The 18,781-nt window shown below is 46.5% G+C and overlaps 1 long non-coding RNA gene across 1 annotated transcript in view; it reads right to left on the bottom strand.

The window, feature by feature from the left end:
- Positions 1-18,537, bottom strand: part of LOC135812652 (uncharacterized) — a 37,184-nt gene extending 18,647 nt beyond the window's left edge. The window contains exon 1 of the long non-coding RNA XR_010552899.1: positions 18,121-18,537. This is a non-coding gene — a long non-coding RNA (uncharacterized LOC135812652). The remainder of the gene's footprint in view (positions 1-18,120) is intronic.
- Between the last annotated feature and the right edge of the window lie 244 nt (positions 18,538-18,781).

Consider the following 18,781-nt stretch of genomic DNA (forward strand, 5'->3'; position numbering starts at 1 on the left):
TCCGGTGGAGTACGTTTTAACTTATTCTGCATTTGCCACCGTGAGGCCCCATGCGCCGCAGTTATACAAAAGAACTGGCAGAACCAGGGCAATATACAGTCGGATTCTCCCTGCCACGTCAGTATAACTAGTGGTGGGGCTTTGCCATTTTGTGTAAAATGTGTAAAATAAGCACTTGAATGGACGAGGAGGGCAGTGAATTTCTTCCGCAGGGCTTTTGGAATAGGTCGGGCTGTTTCGCCATCACTAAAGACAACAATGAAGAACAGTAGGTCATGGAATACACTCGGTGAGAACGAAAACAAGGCTGCAATGCTATGCTACATATCCAATTCTACCGTATGACACAGCCACTAGTTACAAATATATAAACACGGCTTTGCGGGAGCATACAATGAAGTTGACAGATTAATTTTCATCCACTAGCATTCCTTGAAGTGATATCTATCAACTTCAGAACATTGATGACCGAATATCCCAGTTTGTGATGCCATTTGACCAGCGCTCTGCGAAAACCGACCTTAGGTGCTATTTTGGCGAAATTGAGTTTGTGCTGGATTGTTGACCCATGCCCCTTTCTTCAACTTCTGGTGAAGTTTGAGGTGGATTGCATACATATTCAGTTAGATACAATGACAATTTCTTTGCACTTTTCCTATAATATTTTGAGGAAAAGTAGCAAAAAATCCTGGATTTTATGCTACATTTTGGAGCCAATGTTGTGAGAATTCAAGCAGCATGATTGCAACCAAACTTTGCAGAATATATCTGTATGTCATAATCTTCAAAAGGATGGCATTGGATCTTCCTCAGCGGTTGTGGAGATAGACACATTCGATCTCTGTTCTGTGCATGGTGTTGCTCACGAATCTGCTGGAAGAGGTATTTGGCTCTGTATGAGGATATGCCAGCCAGAGTGATGGGTAGAGGCAGGTGCAAAGTAGTGAAGAAGCTCGGATCAATGCCGGGTTAAAGGATATTGATAGTTTTATCTGGTACTGGTAGTAGAACATCTAGTTATGTCTACATCTGCCGCACACATTGTTTCATAATCGGTGATATCATGGCAGGTCCTTTTCCAAATCTTGCCAAACGTACTGTATGCAGCTTTGCCACCAGGCTTTGTGAACGCCTGGTGAACAAGCTTCTTCGTAGTGATACTGGGCAAATACATGTAGGTTGGTACTGGCTTGTTGTGCCCATGTGGACCTGCAGGTTAATTAAGGGAGGCCATGAGCTATAGCATAATGCTCTATAAAATGCTTCAGCTCCACAACATCTTCCACAGGCAGTGCATTCCAGAGGTCATTCCTGTGTTTGGCTGATTTCACTTGCACTGACAGCAGCCTGCACAGATTTCAGCACCCAGGGCTTGATCCTGGGCTGGAGGCATACACAGACTTCCTGACATGCATGATTGTACATGACTTCCACACCAGCCACTGACTACAATGTAGTCTTCAGTAGTTCAGAGTAGTAGTAGTAGTATTGTTGAGCCCCATCTTATCACATCTCCCAGCATGCTGGACGCGCTGGGTAGCCTCACCACGTCTCCTGAGCACGTCTAGCTTTCCGCCTACACACAAGCAGCGCTCTGACTTGGTCAGGACGTGCGTTGTGTGCGCTGTAAATGTAAAGCAAGGTTTCAAGTGTCACGCTCTTGAAACAGCACCAGTGCGGAACAACTACAGCCCTTGTCAAACTTGTCGCGCGCCTCCTGGATTGTAGACAGTACTTGAACCGATTTTTCTTGGTCTGCACTCTGTTTATTGCCGGCATTGAGGGGCTGGGCTGGTGGCAAAACCGACGCCTGATCGAAATTCTCCTCCGCATGGCTGTCCAGCTCGATCAGCGTTGCGTCCTGCGATTCCACATCCAACTCTCCTTGGCACTGCTGTCATCAGAACTGCGATTGGACCAGGCCAAAAAATGACTATTCATCGTAAAGGAGTTCGGATGAAACCTCTGGGAGAAGCCCACAGCAATTATTTGAGCTAGCGACTGTCTTCTGCTTCGTTCCGCCATAACTCTCACCTTGTGATCTTCAAAAATCGACAGACCGTGACGTTTTGTTCTTTTTCTCGAAAAAATTACGAAGCACCTAAGGTCGGTTTTCGCAGAGAGCGGGTCATTTTACAAATTTGTATAAAAAATGACACACAAATTATTTGAACCCTGAGAATACTATGAAAGTAGAACATGATTCAGGACACTTTCCAAAGTGGGATCATTACCAATTTTTTAGACAACGGGCATAAAGGATAGCACTTCCACTTGCGACAAATCATGTGGACGTAGCTTGCCTAGAAGTGGCTGAAAAACGTCATTTTACAACCATGTTTAAAAAACCAAATCACCTCGTACTAGCAAGTGTACTTAACCCCTGGGGGTTATGCACTCTTGCTAGTAGTGATAGCCGGACTATCCAGGAATGCACTCAAAAGACAATGACAGATAATTTGAGATGAAGTAACTTGCAGACACTAGTCGAAGAGCCAAGCCAGCTGAGTGGATCTTTTTTTCTTATTTTTTCGGGCGAACGTTTATGTGGTGAACTGTGTTGGTAAAGATGAAGATAGCAGTCAATAAAAAATTGCTGTATTTCTTGTGTCTAACCAATCCTGTTCGGATCGAACTGACGATTCCTGAGCGTTGCGAGTATCCTGAAGTCTGCTCCGATTAGCTAGGTATCTAGAAATTTCAACTTGAGTGTCAAGTGAAAACTTTGTCAGTTGCAGAGGAGGGAACTCTCGCTTCACGATTTTCCTGGTGTATGGAGAGACGTTGGAATGCCGGCCCACCACACCCGACATGATGCTTCGGCAGGAATGCTGGTTGGTGCAGATGATTACCCAATCATATATCTAAGATTGTATACCTTTCCTGTCTCTGCATACTTTGTTAATCCGATGGCATGAAATTATGGACACTTCCTTGCCAAGTCAAAATTAACAACTAAACAAAAGAAAAAGTACCGTCAACTAGGATGAACTCATCTGCTTCACTATCTCTTTCTCTCTCTCTCTCTCTCTCTCTCACTCACTCATTCCTTTCTTCCCGGTTGCCGTGCTTGTGACTTTTTTCCCCTGCTGCCGTGCTCATATTAGTTATCTAACTACAGCTGTATCTTCTTCTTGGTTCTGTTTGTCCGCTTATTATTATATATTTTTCTTTTCTCTTATTATCAGTGGGACCATTGTCATAAGAATTAGGCCTGTTTTGGAACTCCAATTTAAATAAAGCCAAACAACAATCAACAACAACAACACCACCACCAACGACAACAACAACAACAACAACAACAACTTGAATGTTATTTGGTCGTCGAAGGTCTCATTACTCCCTGTCAGTTTGTGCATTTTTGTCGCCCTTGCTGACTGTATAATCTGGTTACACTTGTACATGGTGGACAGTTAGTCATAACTCGTAACATTTTGTCCTTTTTCTTTTAGCCATGATTACATTGGCTCACCATCCGAGCTTATTTTTATATTTGTTATAGGGCAACTTGTAATGTACACACACACACACACACACACACACACACACACACACACACACCTGTCCTGTCCTTTCGAGCCACTGCCACAAGGGTCACGTGGGGCCCGGAGGGGCAACAGAGAGAGCAGAGGAGAATGCTGTCCCAAGGCGTCCGGGACACAACGAGAGGTCGCCAGGATTCAGGTCATCTACGATCGTTACCAGGAGACTGACGCATGACCGGGGGAGAACCTGAGCAGCGGTGTCTATTCCTGCCCTGGACCGAACGAAATCAACGGACACATTGCGTCTTTCAACTCTGAAGGTTCAAGGAGAGACCAAAGAGGGGAGTGTAAGCGCAACGAAAACGAGCACAAGCCACAGTTCCACAGGAACAAGGAATGCCGCTTGCTACTGGACGATGACGAGACCAGTAAGATACTTGACAAAGCGGTCTAACTACCGTACTGGCAATATATGTTGCCGCAGTGAGGCCATGAAGCGTTACATTGGCACATGTTTGCCGCACGCAGGGCGTTACATGCAAAGTCGCACAGGAGCCGTTACACAGGTTTCTATATTGCCGCAGTCCTTTTTTTGCTATTGCCGCATCATTTTGGCGGTGCCGACGAACACGCTTTCTCGTTTGCTCACGAACTTTCTTCTGCTTCACTAAAACTTTCTTTGCACGATCAGCAGCAATCCTGTTTTTCGTCTCCTTTCTCTCCTCATCCTTTCCTTTTTCACTTTCCTTGGGTGTGATTTTCTTCACGCCGAAGGCGAATAGAGACTTCTGCATTGTCACAAGGAAACTGGTAAACACATCGCTCTTCTTCGCAAAACGACCTCGGGAAAGAAGAAACCATTGAGATCGCCAACCACTGAATGATGCGCCTTCGAGTGTCAGGACTTCCTGCTGCGTCCAGTTTTGAACTTTTCACCACGCGGTACACGTGCTTTCACAGTTTTCAGCCTTTTTTTGCAGTGCAAACTGCAATGAAAAGATCGCCGCACCCCGCCGGACGCGCGTTACGAAGTCAACGAAAATTTGTCGCACTAGCCTGGTCGCGCGTTACGCCGCACCCCCCCTGCGTTACGCGTTACGCGACAACATATATTGGCAGTACGGTACAAATCGAAGCAGCAAAGCAGCACACCTCCCAACTTGGGTGGCTCAGAAATATCAAAGATAAGCACAAAAAGAGAACAAATTCTGCTGTCATCGCCACACTACAACAAAGTCATGAAGGTTTACCAAAATCGATTTTCTTGTCACAATCATCAGTGGAAAGCCGTGACTGAAGAATAACCATGCCAAATTAATAATTTATATACATTCAATAATGTGTTACGAGAACAAAACAAAGTGCTAAAAATAGAATCGAGAGCCGTGGAGATGGATAATGTGCACATTGTCACTAACGTTATAACACAATGTCCCATAACAACACAAGAAAGTACACCACAACAACATCCAGCTCAAGACCAAAGTGGACGCTGAGGCGAGGTGATCATGGTGATGCCCCCATCGCCATCGTTGCCGTTGCCTCCCCCAGAACCGCCACCTGCATCTGCCATCGGCAGTGCTGGGGCTGAGTCTGTGGCGTCGCTGGAACGGGCAAATATGGATGAGGTAAGCACTGAACATGAACAAGAAGAAAGAAGGCTGAAGGAAACGGAATTCAACAGAGAAAACAACACGATCAACATTCAAAGACCTAGACGATCAACGGCTAATTATTCAATGAATTATTACAGTACTGGATGTCAAGCACCGGCGAAGACACTGGGAACAGAGGATTTAGCAACAACAGGAACAACAACAATGAAAACAACAACAATGGTAACAAATTACCATCAAGATTAAAGGAGGAGTCAACGAACAGAGGTTCAGCAACGTGAAGCGAGCCTGGGACCGATCGGTGGTGATGAGGAGAATGACACGGAGGACGACACTGGGGATGAGTTGGAAGATGAGACGGGGGACGAGGTTGCGGTTGGTGGAGACGAGGAATCGGATGGTGATTGTGATCGTAAGAAGTCTGCCGTTTTCTTCATCTGTTGTCTCACCCTAAGTGTCTGCAGGTGTATGATGATTTTAGTTTTTCTGTTCTTTGTCGTGCACGGTACGCTAGTCAGTTGAAAGTACTTGAGGCTGTTTGTATTCGTTTGCATAAGCCTGATCTTTGTAAGCAGAAGAAACATGTAGTTGCGTTAAGATTGTTTTCGTAGGTGCAGAGCATGATTGTTTGTCTCACTACATAGTTCTAGCGTTGCAATTAGTTCCTCACCCCTGTTGCACTTAGCTCTCACTTTACTTCTATTGTCTCACCTTCCCTCATTCTATTTTTAGCACTTTGTTTTGTTCTCGTAACACATTATTGAATGTATATAAATTATTAATTTGGCATGGTTATTCTTCAGTCACGGCTTTCCACTCATGATTGTGACAAGAAAATCGATTTTGGTAAACCTTCATGACTTTGTTGTAGTGTGGCGATGACAGCAGAATTTGTTCTCTTTATAGCTATTATAACATTGTTGTCTCCGCGTCGATTATTTACATAAGCACAAAAGGGGAAGCTTTGCGAAAACGAATTCTACAAGCCAAATGTTTACCTCCTACAGAACTCCTCATGCATGACATTGTGATGGACTAGTTGACTACAAACCAAGTAGTTTCACATGACGCATGCTTCGCCGTATGGCTCGTGACAGCTCATCAGGCGTGCAATTTGAAACTCGGATGTTGAGCCAATAATTTAACGTAGAAAAAAACGGACATATTGATATGAAAATAGGCGTCGAGGCGACAATAGTTTTAGAATTGCGATCAACAGAACGAGCTGAACCGACATTTTCACAAAGGCTTTTATTGTATTCAAAAAACGAGTGGATACGAAGGCAGTGAAGAACATGGAAGAAAGAAAAAATGTGATATGGAAGAAATGATGAATAAAAAATTGTACTTCGAACTAGTTTTCGCACAACACTCCTCAGGAAGCTACGTTGTACTAATGAAAAATAATCCAGAAAGATACTAATAAAGAGAAATGGAGTGAGAAGAAACAACACCTATGAAAATGATAATCCTAGCACTAAGGTAATAACAGGAAAAACTGCGAAAGCACTTAACGAACTTGTAAGGACTACTACAGTCCATTCAGAAATAAATGAACTTCTAGCTTTTGGCCATAAATGGGTCAAATGTTGAGTTTTTTTAGAATTTTTTTCTGCAATCCCATATGGAATCCTCTTCCAATTATGTTTCTGAAGTTTTTTTGTCCAAAAAGCAAGCCATAGCAAGAACAGGATTTCGGCCAGGTTTTGCCCCAAAAGCACTGAATTGGGAAAAACCATCAAAATCCAGGCTGTTTGACCCCGCCTGCAACAGTGCATTCTGCGGTTCGAACCCCAGTTCAGGCACCCTTTTTGGACCCTTTTTCAAATTTCAAAGTTCGCAGCACTGCACTGTGTACGATGAAATCACGAAAAATCGCCAAATACGGGAGCTCGCCAGAGCCAGGACCCATTTTTTTATGAATGGACTGTAGTATACTGTGACACAAGATATGACACCATGGCCAACCAGAGCCAAACAGACAGAACAAGTTGCTACTAAAACAATTTCAAATGAATAATGCTGTCCTTCTGGACACACAGATTAGGCTTATGAATACGACGACAACAATACCTACCTCAATATCAATGAGACCCAGAAGAACAACTGCTAATTACACCATGAACTATTTCAGTACGGAAGTACCGAGCCAACCGAATACACAACAGGAACGTGAGACGAGGGATGGGAGGAGACGGGACCTGATTGCTCTGAGGCAGGACGTCGTTGAGGAGGATTCGGCCAGTGAGTCCAGTGATTCCGGTGAGTGTGAGAGCAAGAATGATTGTGTGAGTAAGAGTGGGTGCAAGCGTGTGTTTTCTAGTAGGAAGTCATCAGTGTATAAGATTATTGCATCTCGTCCTGATTGCTGTAAGGTTTATTCTGATTCTTCTTTTTCTGTTTTGTGCTATGCTCGTCGTGGTTATAAGTTGCAGTTGAGTGTGTTAGAAGCCGTTTGTCAACGTATTCATAAGCCTAATCTGTGTGTCCAGAAGGACAGCATTATTCGTTTGAAATTGTTTTAGTAGCAACTTGTTCTGTCTGTTTGGCTCTGGTTGGCCATGGTGTCATATCTTGTGTCACAGTATACTAGTAGTCCTTACAAGTTCGTTAAGTGCTTTCGTAGTTTTTCCTGTTATTACCTTAGTGCTAGGATTATCATTTTCATAGGTGTTGTTTCTTCTCACTCCATTTCTCTTTATAAGTATCTTTCTGGATTGTTTTTCATTAGTACAACGTAGCTTCCTGAGGAGTGTTGTGCGAAAACTAGTTCGAAGTACAATTTTTTGTTCATCATTTCTTCAATATCACATTTTTTCTTTCTTCCATGTTCTTCACTGCCTTCGTATCCACTCGTTTTTTGAATACAATAAAAGCCTTTGTGAAAATGTCGGTTCAGCTCGTTCTGTTGATCGCAATTCTAAAAATATTGATATGAGTTAAGATTAAATGTCCACCACTAGCCGTGGAAAGACTCGCAACTCGTGTCCATATTCCCGTTTCCTGTCTACCCTTGGTTTTGTTCTTATTTCTAGAAAGTCATAAACTATTGAGTCCCTGTCCATGGATTGGTGTATTCAAGAGACTGCAAGACGTTTAATAAATGTATGGTCACAATGGATTGCTGCAGGGAGATCCGCAAAATTTGAGAATTGTTATGAACTAGAAATGGTTAACGGCTGCTCGGACTTTAAGTTTCACCTGATTTCTCTTTTCTCTTTCCATCCTTAGTTTATCACTATCTCTCTGCCTCTCTTTATCACAAAATCTTTCTCTCTCTCTCTCTCTTTCTTTCACTGCCTCTCTCATTCCCTTTTCCTCGCTCTTTCTCCCTCTCACTCCCTCTCTATCTATCGTTCTATTTTTCTATCTGTCTCTGTCTTTTTCTCGGTCTCTGTCTCTATCTCTCTGTCTGTCTTTCCCTTTCTCTCACTCTGTCTCTCCCCTCTCTCTCCCCCACTCTCTCCTCTCTCCCTCTCCCCCGTCTCTCTATCTCTCACTCTCTCTCTTTCATCGTCTCTCATACACTTTCTGTTTGTTTCTCTGTTGCTCTGTCTCTCTGTATTTATGTCTCTGTCTTTCTGTCTCTGTCTTTCTCACATTAGCCCCCGTCCTTCACACAAACAAGTCAACAAAGTGGCATCTTTGGATTGAGGGGTGCTGGTTTCGAAACAACTGGTTTGAAGCTCAAAGTAGAGCTGCTGTTAGCTCAAAGTAGAGCTGCGGTTAGCTCAAGGTAGAGCTGCGGTTAGCTCAAGGTAGAGCTGCTGTTAGCTCAAAGTAGAGCTGCTGTTTGCTCAAAGTAGAGCTGCGGTTAGCTCAAAGTAGAGCTGCGGTTAGCTCAAAGTAGAGCTGCGGTTAGCTCAAAGTAGAGCTGCTGTTAGCTCGAAGTACAGCTGCTGTTAGCTCAAAGTAGAGCTGCTGTTAGCTTAACGTAGCGCTGCAATGCTAAATGGATGTAATATAGCTCAAGGCAGAGCTGCAGCAAATAACTAGATAACACCAGTTGTGAGAGTGAACCCGATCAGTGGGTACGATAATCATAATGATAGTGTGAATAAGTTGGATAGGGAGGGATGGTGGCAGAATTGTCTCACTCTGTCCCTCTGCCCCTTTGGGTGCTAAGAATACAGCTGGAGTTGGCAGTGCTGCTTGAGCGTGTCCATCACTGCATAACCAAAAGAAATCTTAAAACAGCAATTAAAAAAAGTAAAAAGTAAATTATTGTGTCCGTTCCCGAAGGGAACTCACGACGGCCGCTAACACCCGGTAAACCCTAGCGGCAGATGCAGCGCCTAACGGTGGGGGTGAGTGGGTAAGTCTCACAACCACTGGCACAAGTGCCAAGAACGACCCCATTAGCTGCATCCATGTACCCCTTGTGCCTGGCCACAAGTTCCCAGTGGACTGTGGGTAGCAGCACGGCTGGAAAAACCGCTCCCAGGCAGGACTTGAACCATCAATTGACTATACACAAACTGTACCCTTACCATACACTGCACACTTCTATTTTCATTATTCTATTTCTCGGGAGAATCCGTAAATAAATTTAATATACAATACAATACAAAACTTCGAAGTAAAAAAATCATGACAGATGATGGTGCAAGATTATAGCTGTGGCACTTATGGTATCAGTGCTACATGTAAGGATGCAGCAGATGTGGTGTGAGTGGAGAATTGGGAGGGTAAGGTGTAGAATCAGCTGAGTCATGATCATGACTAAACATGACAGTTCTCTGCACAAGAAAGCCTCTTGGTCAGAGATCACCAATAACAGGATAATCTCGCTCCTCGGCAAAGTTCAGGAAATGATTATCCACCAACGCCTCTACACCCGCATTGAGCCCCACCTACAAGCCGATCAATCTAGATTTCGATCTAAAGTCAGCACTTAACTACAGCCCTCCCACCTAGTTCGTGACATCTTTGCCGGCCGAGATGCCGGTCAGGCAGTGTTGGCGTGCTTATTTGATTTGTCAAAGGCCATTGACTGTGTCTGGCATGCTGACCTCCTGACCAAACTCGGACACCTTGGTGTCCATGGCATTGCCTTTGACTGGCTCACAAGCGTCAAGGTTGGCTCCGCTTTGTCATCACGGAAATCCATTCCAGCTGAAGTACCCCAGGGCTCTGTCCTGGGGCCTATTGTGTTCCTGATGTACACGATCGACCCCCCCCCCCCCCCCCCCCCAGCATGTACTGACTTGCACACCAAATGCAGTCAGTTTGCCGATGACACGGCATCATTGTGACGCATTACACAAGGCATTTATTTCCCGCATTGCTACGCGCCATTTAGCAGGACGATAATTGAAGGATTGTCATCTCATCGTCAACACCACGAAACCCGTCGTCCTTTCCTTCTGACCCCACCACAGCATCCGTATAACACGCCACGCGACTCTCCTGCTGCAGGCCCATTAACATAGGTACCTTAGAGTTACCTTGGAGTTACACTGCAAGACGATATGTGATGGACCCCACGCATTATGCAAACTACCAGCAAAGCCGTGACCTACTACATCTACTCCACAGGACAGGTGGCACAATGAACGCTTGCAGCATATACACAACGTACATGTACACCCGATCCGGTCTCGAATATGGCAGCCTTGCCCTCTCCAACACGGCACAGCAGTAGTGGGACACTGGAGAGAATTCAGCGCCGTTCTATGCCCATCTGCCTTCGGATTCCCCTCTTTGCAGCCGTTCACCACAGTTCCCTCCTCCATCGTGCACAGCTTCCTACCCTTAGGTCACGACTCCTTACTAAGCAAGCCCTACAAGCATGAGACACCCAACAACACACCTCCCCCCCCCCCCCCTCCACCCGCAACACCCATCACGTCTTGCACCACAACGTCATCACCAACCTTATACAGTCGTGCCTCTCTAATCCGGCACTTGTTTATCCAGCACCCTTGCAAACCAGCACACGTTCTGGCAAAACGGATTTTTTCAGTTCATTTTCTACGCTTTAATCCGGCACTGGAATTCCGCCTCCAGCAGTGATTTTGTGCAACAAATCACTCAAACTGTACATAATTCGACTTTCTAATCATCGCCTAATTACATTGCATACTGCCAGGGACTATTGTAACATACACAACACATGTAACATACACTTGGGAGTATCCAATGCCAGTGCATACATTGCAGAATATTCCCGGCAAGTGTATGTCAAAAGACGTGCATTCCACAAAGTACTGTATAGCAGGAAATGTTCGGACGGAAATATTTTCGGACACAGCCAAAATTCGACTTTTCATACGGATTTTATTTTCGTACAGTGCTGCATGCTAAATGCACGTGTTCGCAAGCAGTACGCATGTACAGTGTACATAGTTTCACCTGAACACATTTTAGTATTATTATAATTCTTATACGCACGTCCGCGTTTACGTCAACAGTAAGTCCACGTATTAGCATGTGCCAGAAGACAGGCAGAGTGGGCAGATAGGAAAACAAAAAATAAAAGGAAGACAGCAGGCGATAGGTACATAACTCATGTTCGATGATAGGTGCTCAATGCACGGGATCTATTCGAAAGATCAAAAAATAATACAAGAATAACAGACAACTACGATAGGTTTGTAACTCATGGTCGATCGTAAGTGCTTAATGCACGGGGTCTGTACAATGCCTTTGTCCCATCCGTTAGTTACTGCGTACATCCTGGCACAGCTCGTGCTACGCAGGCCTGTCCCCGGCGATGGCCCGCAGGTGCTCCAGGTCTGCCAAGTTCCTCAGACTAATCAGTCCTGTTCATTCTAGGTCCACGGATAGTGTGGACATGATGGTTGTCCGTGGCTGCCCTCGCCATACCTTGTCCCCACAGGTGAAGTAACTCCGCAAAGTGAGGGCGGCAGGGGTGTCTCGAGGGAGTCTGAGGATATGCCCAAACAGGCCCCATCTGGATCGCCGCATGAGGGCACTGATGGGCTCTGTGTGGCATCTGCCGTACAGGGCTCTGTTTGGAATCACCTGTGCCCAGTGGATACCCAGGAGACTCCGAAGTTGTTTTCGATGGAATGTGTCCAGACGCTCCCATGCTGAAGCCGTCAGTCCCCAGGTGCCTCCATTGTACGTCAGCACAGGGATGATAACCGCATTGTAAAGCCTTAGCCGTAGACTTTAGCTGATCATCGACCGACGACACCATACCGTGAATAGCGCTCTGAAGGCTGCCATTGCTGATTGTTTCCTTCGTGCAACATCACTTCTCCGCCTGGTGGTATGCCAAACAAAATACCACCACACATACTAAATAGCGCAACAAAGCAAAACTAACGGAAGCGCTGAGGGGTGTAAGCGACCCACGCTGACGAAGGCCATAAGGGCGAAACTGATACGGAGCAGGATCATCGGCAGGGGCGCGAAGCGGCACATAATTAGGATCACAGGGATCAAACCAAGACCCAGCATCAGGGGCAGCACCCGTAGCTGGCACATCAATAACATCAGGCACATCAGAAACAGCATCTGTAGCAGACACATCAGCAACAGCATCTGGAGCAGGCACATCTGCAACAGCATCCGCAACAGGCACATCAGCAACAGCATCAGGCTTCAGCAGTTCAACATTCACCACTTTGTCACCACCACCACCAGCCTCATTGCGAATTACCACAGTAGAGGGGGACACGATGTGAATTACCACCCAGTCACGCTCATAGGGCGGCTCACATTTCTGGCGACAATGTGAACGACGTAGAAGAACTTCATCACCAACGGCGAACACACAGTTATCAGCTTCAGACTCAACAAAGTCCTTGGAGGACAGTTCAGCTTCCACAAAATCACGGATCCGGGCAGCCTGGCGTTCAAGATTAGGTGGAGTCAGGCCCAGCCCAGGAGAAGCCGAGAAGAGCACACCTGTGGGCTCCCAGCCAAGCATCACACGCATAGGAGAAATCTTGAGGACAGAGTGAGGACGAATACGGTAGAAGTACAGTAACTCGTCCAGTTCAGATCGCCAATCATCAGCCTCATCCAACACCTTCCGAATTGAGGTGAGGAGAGTGGGGGTAAACCGTTCAACAGATCCCTGTGATTGGGGATGATGCACGGCACCGTTGAGCACTGTCACACCAAACGTGTCAAACAGCGATGACATCACGGCGTTGATGAATCCCGTGCCATTATCACAGTGGACAACTTGGGGCGGGCCCCACCGCGTACACAGGCCGACAAATGCCTCGGCCACTGATGCCGCGTCATGCTGACAGAGCGGAACCACCTCCACCCACTTGGTGAAAGTATCCATGCAGACGAGAACACAATGGTACTCTCCACTCTGATCGACGCCCAGTTCCGGAGTATCAATTTCCACAACACTCCATGGGCCGTCAGCCACCACAGGGCGACTGGCCTCCGCCAAAATGCCCTTGGTTGGGCTGGCAGCAGCACACAGCAAACAGTGGCGCACAAACTGCTGACATTGTGCAGTCATGTTCGGGAAATAGCACTTCGAGCGGAGGAAGCGCCATGTACCCTCCACACACGCATGACCACAGTTCACATGAGCAGCATGAACGACATCGGACTCGAGTGAACTAGGAATAACAGGAATGACGACTGCATCATTGGGCGGCAACTTCACACTTCGAAACAGCATACCATCATGGACTACGAGCTGTGACTTCATCTTGACAAACACAGGATCAGTAACTGGGTCGCCATCGATTACTTGCTGGCGAGTCGAAACAATCCGAGGATCTGCATTCTGAGCAGCAGATACTCTATCCAATGAGAATGGACCAACGGTCACTACCGCAGCGGTGACGGACGGTGCAGTCTGAGCAAGGAGCATCTTGCCACATCGGACCCAGCTGCTGGGAACACGGATTTTCATCCGCCTTGTTCTGCTGACTGCTGAACCACTGGACCTTGACCGTCAAGCCAGTGACAGCGACGAGATCAGTGATAATCTGGAGACGGCGCTGCACAAGTACCTGCTGCAGGCCGCTGCCCTTAACACGAGACACATTGCCAAGCACCGATGACACGGCACTCATTGCGACGCATTACACGAGGGATTTATCTCCTGCATTTCTACAATGCGCCACTTAGCAGGACGGTAATTGAAGGATTGGCATCTCCTCGTAAGCACCACGAAACCAGTCGTCCTTTATTTCTGACCCCACCACAGCATCCATATCACACTCCATGCTACTCTCCTGCTGCAGGCCCACCAACATAGGCACCTTTTGAGTTACACTGCAAGACGATAAGCAATGGACTCAACTCATTATGCAAACTACCAGCAAAATCAAAAAAAAACTACTACATCAACTCCACAGGACACGTGGCACAATGAGGACATGTCCCCCATCTTCCTTTTTGGGTTTTCTTGAAATAAATCTTTTTGAATGATTCCACTCGACCATGCTGAAATACGGCCAAAGTCATACCTGTGTTAGCTCCTGGCTTAGGCCGTCATTACACCACGTTCTCCGACTCCCGTTTGCGTCTACGTCTATGGTGAAAACCAAAACGGATGGTCGTGTCATCAGACAAGCACAGTTCTTGACGCGTACACGCAGTCAGGTTTTTGGAGAAATTTGAACCCGCGTACATCGAAGTACAGGGTCGCTCGGAAAAAGGCTGGGGGAGATACGCACGTTCAGACAAAAAGTCGTATACCCCCCCCCCCTCTCTCCATACCACGTCTACGTCTCCCGTTTTCTCTGCTCCCGTTTTCACCCCGTATACGGATCATCATGACAACCGACCAAAAACTCCTTACGGGGACGTAGACGCAGCACTTTGTACCATGGTGTGATGACAGCCTTAGGCCGTCATCACACCACGTTCTCCAACTCCCGGTCACGTCTACGTCTATGGTGAAAAACCAAAACAGGTGGTCGTGTCATCAGGCGTACTAGACAGGCACAATTCTTGACGCGTACATACAGTCAGGTTTTTGGAGAAATTTGAACCCACGTACATCGAAGCACAGGGTCGCTTGGAAAAAGGCTGGGGGAGATACGCACGTTCATACAAAAAGCCGTATACCCCCCCCCCTCTCCATACCACGTCTACGTCTCCCGTTTCCTCTGCTCCCGTTTTCATCCCGTATACGGATCATCATGACAACCGACCAAAAACTCCTTACGTGGACGTAGACGCAGCACTTTGTACCATGGTGTGATGACAGCCTAAGCGAAGTCCCCTCACACTTCCAGAACACAGGGATTTTATAGTATTGAATATGGAATAAGTATTTCGACAAGATTGTAGACAAGAACGAAGGAGAACAGGACAACAACGACTCAACTGTAGACTGGAGAACCCCTGGAGTACCCGCTCTTCTACACGAGAGTGGCTCTCATTGCTAAGGGGACCGAGCGGGAAATACGAATAGGGAGTATGTAAGTCTTTGTTTACATACACCTATTACACTGTGCCCCCTAGCAAACATTTACGTCGACGGGGATGAACGAAAGCCTAGGAAGCAAAAAAAAGAAAACAAACCAAATAATATGAGCCAGAGTAAGCGAAAAGGGACGTTATCCCGGTTTTTGTGCATTTTGAGTTATCAACAGATTCTTGTATCCAGAAGATGTACGAATCCCATGGAAAAACTGATTCAAATCGATACACAAATAGCAAAGTTACGGACATTTGTTCCACTCTATTTTCCCAAAAAACATCGCACGTTTTCATGTGACATCTTCATGCTGCGTGGCTTCAGAGGTAAGAGGTAGCCTGGGAAAGTTTGGGTGCAGTCGTTACGACCTACACTTCTGCTGCTGCGTCCACATCCACTCGCTGTTCAAGATAATGTTCACTTTGGTCATCCCGAGTCATTATTCCCGTCCTCAGATTGATTTGATTTTTCAATGGCGCTCTCTTTCTCGCCCAAAAATTCAGCCTCATCATCTCCCAGGTTAGGAGAGGTTTCAGAGCTTCGTTGATGGTAGCTCATGGTGAGTAGCCACCCAAGGACTCAGGGGAAAGCGAAGGCAGCAAGGCAGCTGCGCTGAAAGCAAGTTCCTTTGTCTTTTCAGCTCGCGCATGCTGCGCGTGCAGCGGAGGTCGCGCTGTCGATCGATCGATTTTTATCGCTGATGCTTGGTCTGGGGTCGATTTAGACAGGGTTTTCTTCTACAGGAGCAGCAGGATACTGGCTCTCCTATACACAGAGCGAATTTGCTCCAAAGAAATCACGTATCACCGAAAAACGCACAGTTTCAAGTTTGATCCGAAGGTGACAGCCGGAAATCAGCTGATTCACTTCAAGTGCCATTTTCTCAAAAAAATCACGTGCCGCAAAATAACGTCCCTTTTTGCTTGCGCTGGCTCATATACTCAGTCCAAGACATAGTCAGTTAGTCGAGCAGGTGCAGTGCGAACACGGCCAGAAGGACGAGGAACAGGAGAAGAAGGACGAACAGGACCAGAAGACGAGGGCTGTAGCGGCGGAACGCAGCGTGGCTCGTAAACATCGGGTAGCGTCAGTGGGTCAGGACGAGAAGCAGTAACGGCGGGCGGTTGGCAGTCGGGAGGACAGGGCACGGCTTCAGGCGGACAAACAAACTTGCCTTCTTCGATGATGCTCTCAATGCGAGCGACACATTGTCAAACCAAGTTTTGATTTTTTTGGGGTGTTTGAGCGTGTGCGTTCAGTAGGCCTGCGTTTCAATTTGGCAAAGTGTTCCTTTTTCCGGTCAGATGTCGCGTTCCTTGGACACCGCGTGTCGGCAGACGGAATTGCCCCGATCCGGACAAGGTTTCCGCGATTCTTGCATGGAAGACGCCGAAGTCTGTCACTGCGGTCAGGCCGTTCCTTGGTGTCGCGGGCTATGGCCGCAGATTCACCCGTGAGTTTGCGCAGCGGTCAGCCCCACTGACGGCTCTCACAGGTAAGAATACGCAGTTTTTCTGGAGGAACGCTTGTGACGCTTCCTTCCACGCCCTGAAGTCTGCGCTATCGAGTGCTCCGGTTATGGCATTCTGGGATGCCGGCCCCTTCTATTTGGACACACATGCCTCTAAAGTGTCCATAGGTGGTGTACTGAGCCAGGTACAGGACCAGGTGTAACGCGCCATTTCGTTGGGTGGCCGAATAATGACGCACGCGGAGCGTAACTATGACGCCAGTGACCGCGAAGCCCTGGCCCTTGCCTTCTTCGCAAACCACTTCCGGCATTGTCATACCAGCCAATTACTGAGAGTGATTTTTCTGGATCGCTATGGCAAAATCCCGGGATTTGCCTTGGTTTTTCGGGATACTGCAAATATACAAAATTTCGGCACTGCAAAATTTCGGCACTTCACGATTTTTGACATTTCGGCGGCGATTTATTTTCGGCGTGGGGTAGAGGGCATGGTATAGTGCGACAGATGCTGAGAAAATTTTCATCGGTGTTTTAATTTAGGCGTTTTGGGACGGTGCCGAATATAGCCGAAATTAAATAGCTGCCGAATATTTGTATATTTACAGTATGTCGTATTTTTCCTAAAAAACCTTTTCCCACTTTTGATGGCACCAACATTTCGATAATAAATGATTGATGGTGATCATCGGATCACACTGACGCATGTTCAAGACTCAAAAATGGAGGTTTTTCAGGGACTGTTTATGGAAGGAGCACTGGTACTGCAGGCTATGGTGGTCCGGAATCAATAAGGACAACTACTGGCCTGTGATAAGTCATGTGAAGTGCTCCAAATACAATATCAAGCTTGTTTCTGGTACAGTGAATTTCGGGATAACCGACAGGAATTTCGGGATCACGGGAGTTCATCCAAAATTGCGGTATAATCCTGAAAAAAATCTGGTTACTTGGCAGGTATGCATTGTCTGCTTGGTCGCGAGTTCACTGCACGGACAGATAATTCTGCGTTAACTGCGCCGCGGGCAACAAAGAAAACAAACCTTTGTTGCCTTTCACCATGATGGGTTGTGTTGTTGACAAAGGCTGAAAGACAATACCAAGTCTGTGCAATAGGTCCTGCGAGACCAGACGTTCATTGCACTTTGTTAACTTATATGGACATGTGTCTCTTACCTTGAATGCTGATGGAGTACGTTGTTGACAAAGACTTGACTGCTCTATCACATCGGTCCAGTATATCCTGGGGTACCTGCTTATCACTTGCAGAAGTATTTACGGCAAATCTACAATTAAAACTGGTGTTGTATGCTGTAGTGCATGTCACATTGAACCGCACACCAGCTGGGTTATCTCTGGTAAGCATAATACTGGAATCATTTCCCATGAAGCTGAAAGTAGAGTTCACGTATTCCAACAGTCCATTTTGAGATATTCCATTCATTGTGTTCACCATCTTTGTTTTAAGATCTAAAGTGGATGTCCAAGTGACATTCATACCTGATGAACCCACAGTATTACATGGTATATCATATCTCTGACCAGTGTAGTCGAAAACCATTGTTGTAGAAGTGACAGTAGTACGATTCTGCTGGGCTGTACATTATCATGGGGATAGAATGTTGATGTGAACACACGAGCATACATGCGTACACACACACACACACACACACACACACACACACACACACACACACACACACACACACACACACACACACACAAACACACACATACACACGCACATGCACACACACACACACACACACACACACACACACACACACACACACACACACACACACACACACACACACAAGCACACACACACACATGC

The sequence above is a fragment of the Sycon ciliatum genome, chromosome 3, assembly GCF_964019385.1.
Source record: "Sycon ciliatum chromosome 3, ocSycCili1.1, whole genome shotgun sequence".
NCBI lineage: Eukaryota > Metazoa > Porifera > Calcarea > Leucosolenida > Sycettidae > Sycon > Sycon ciliatum.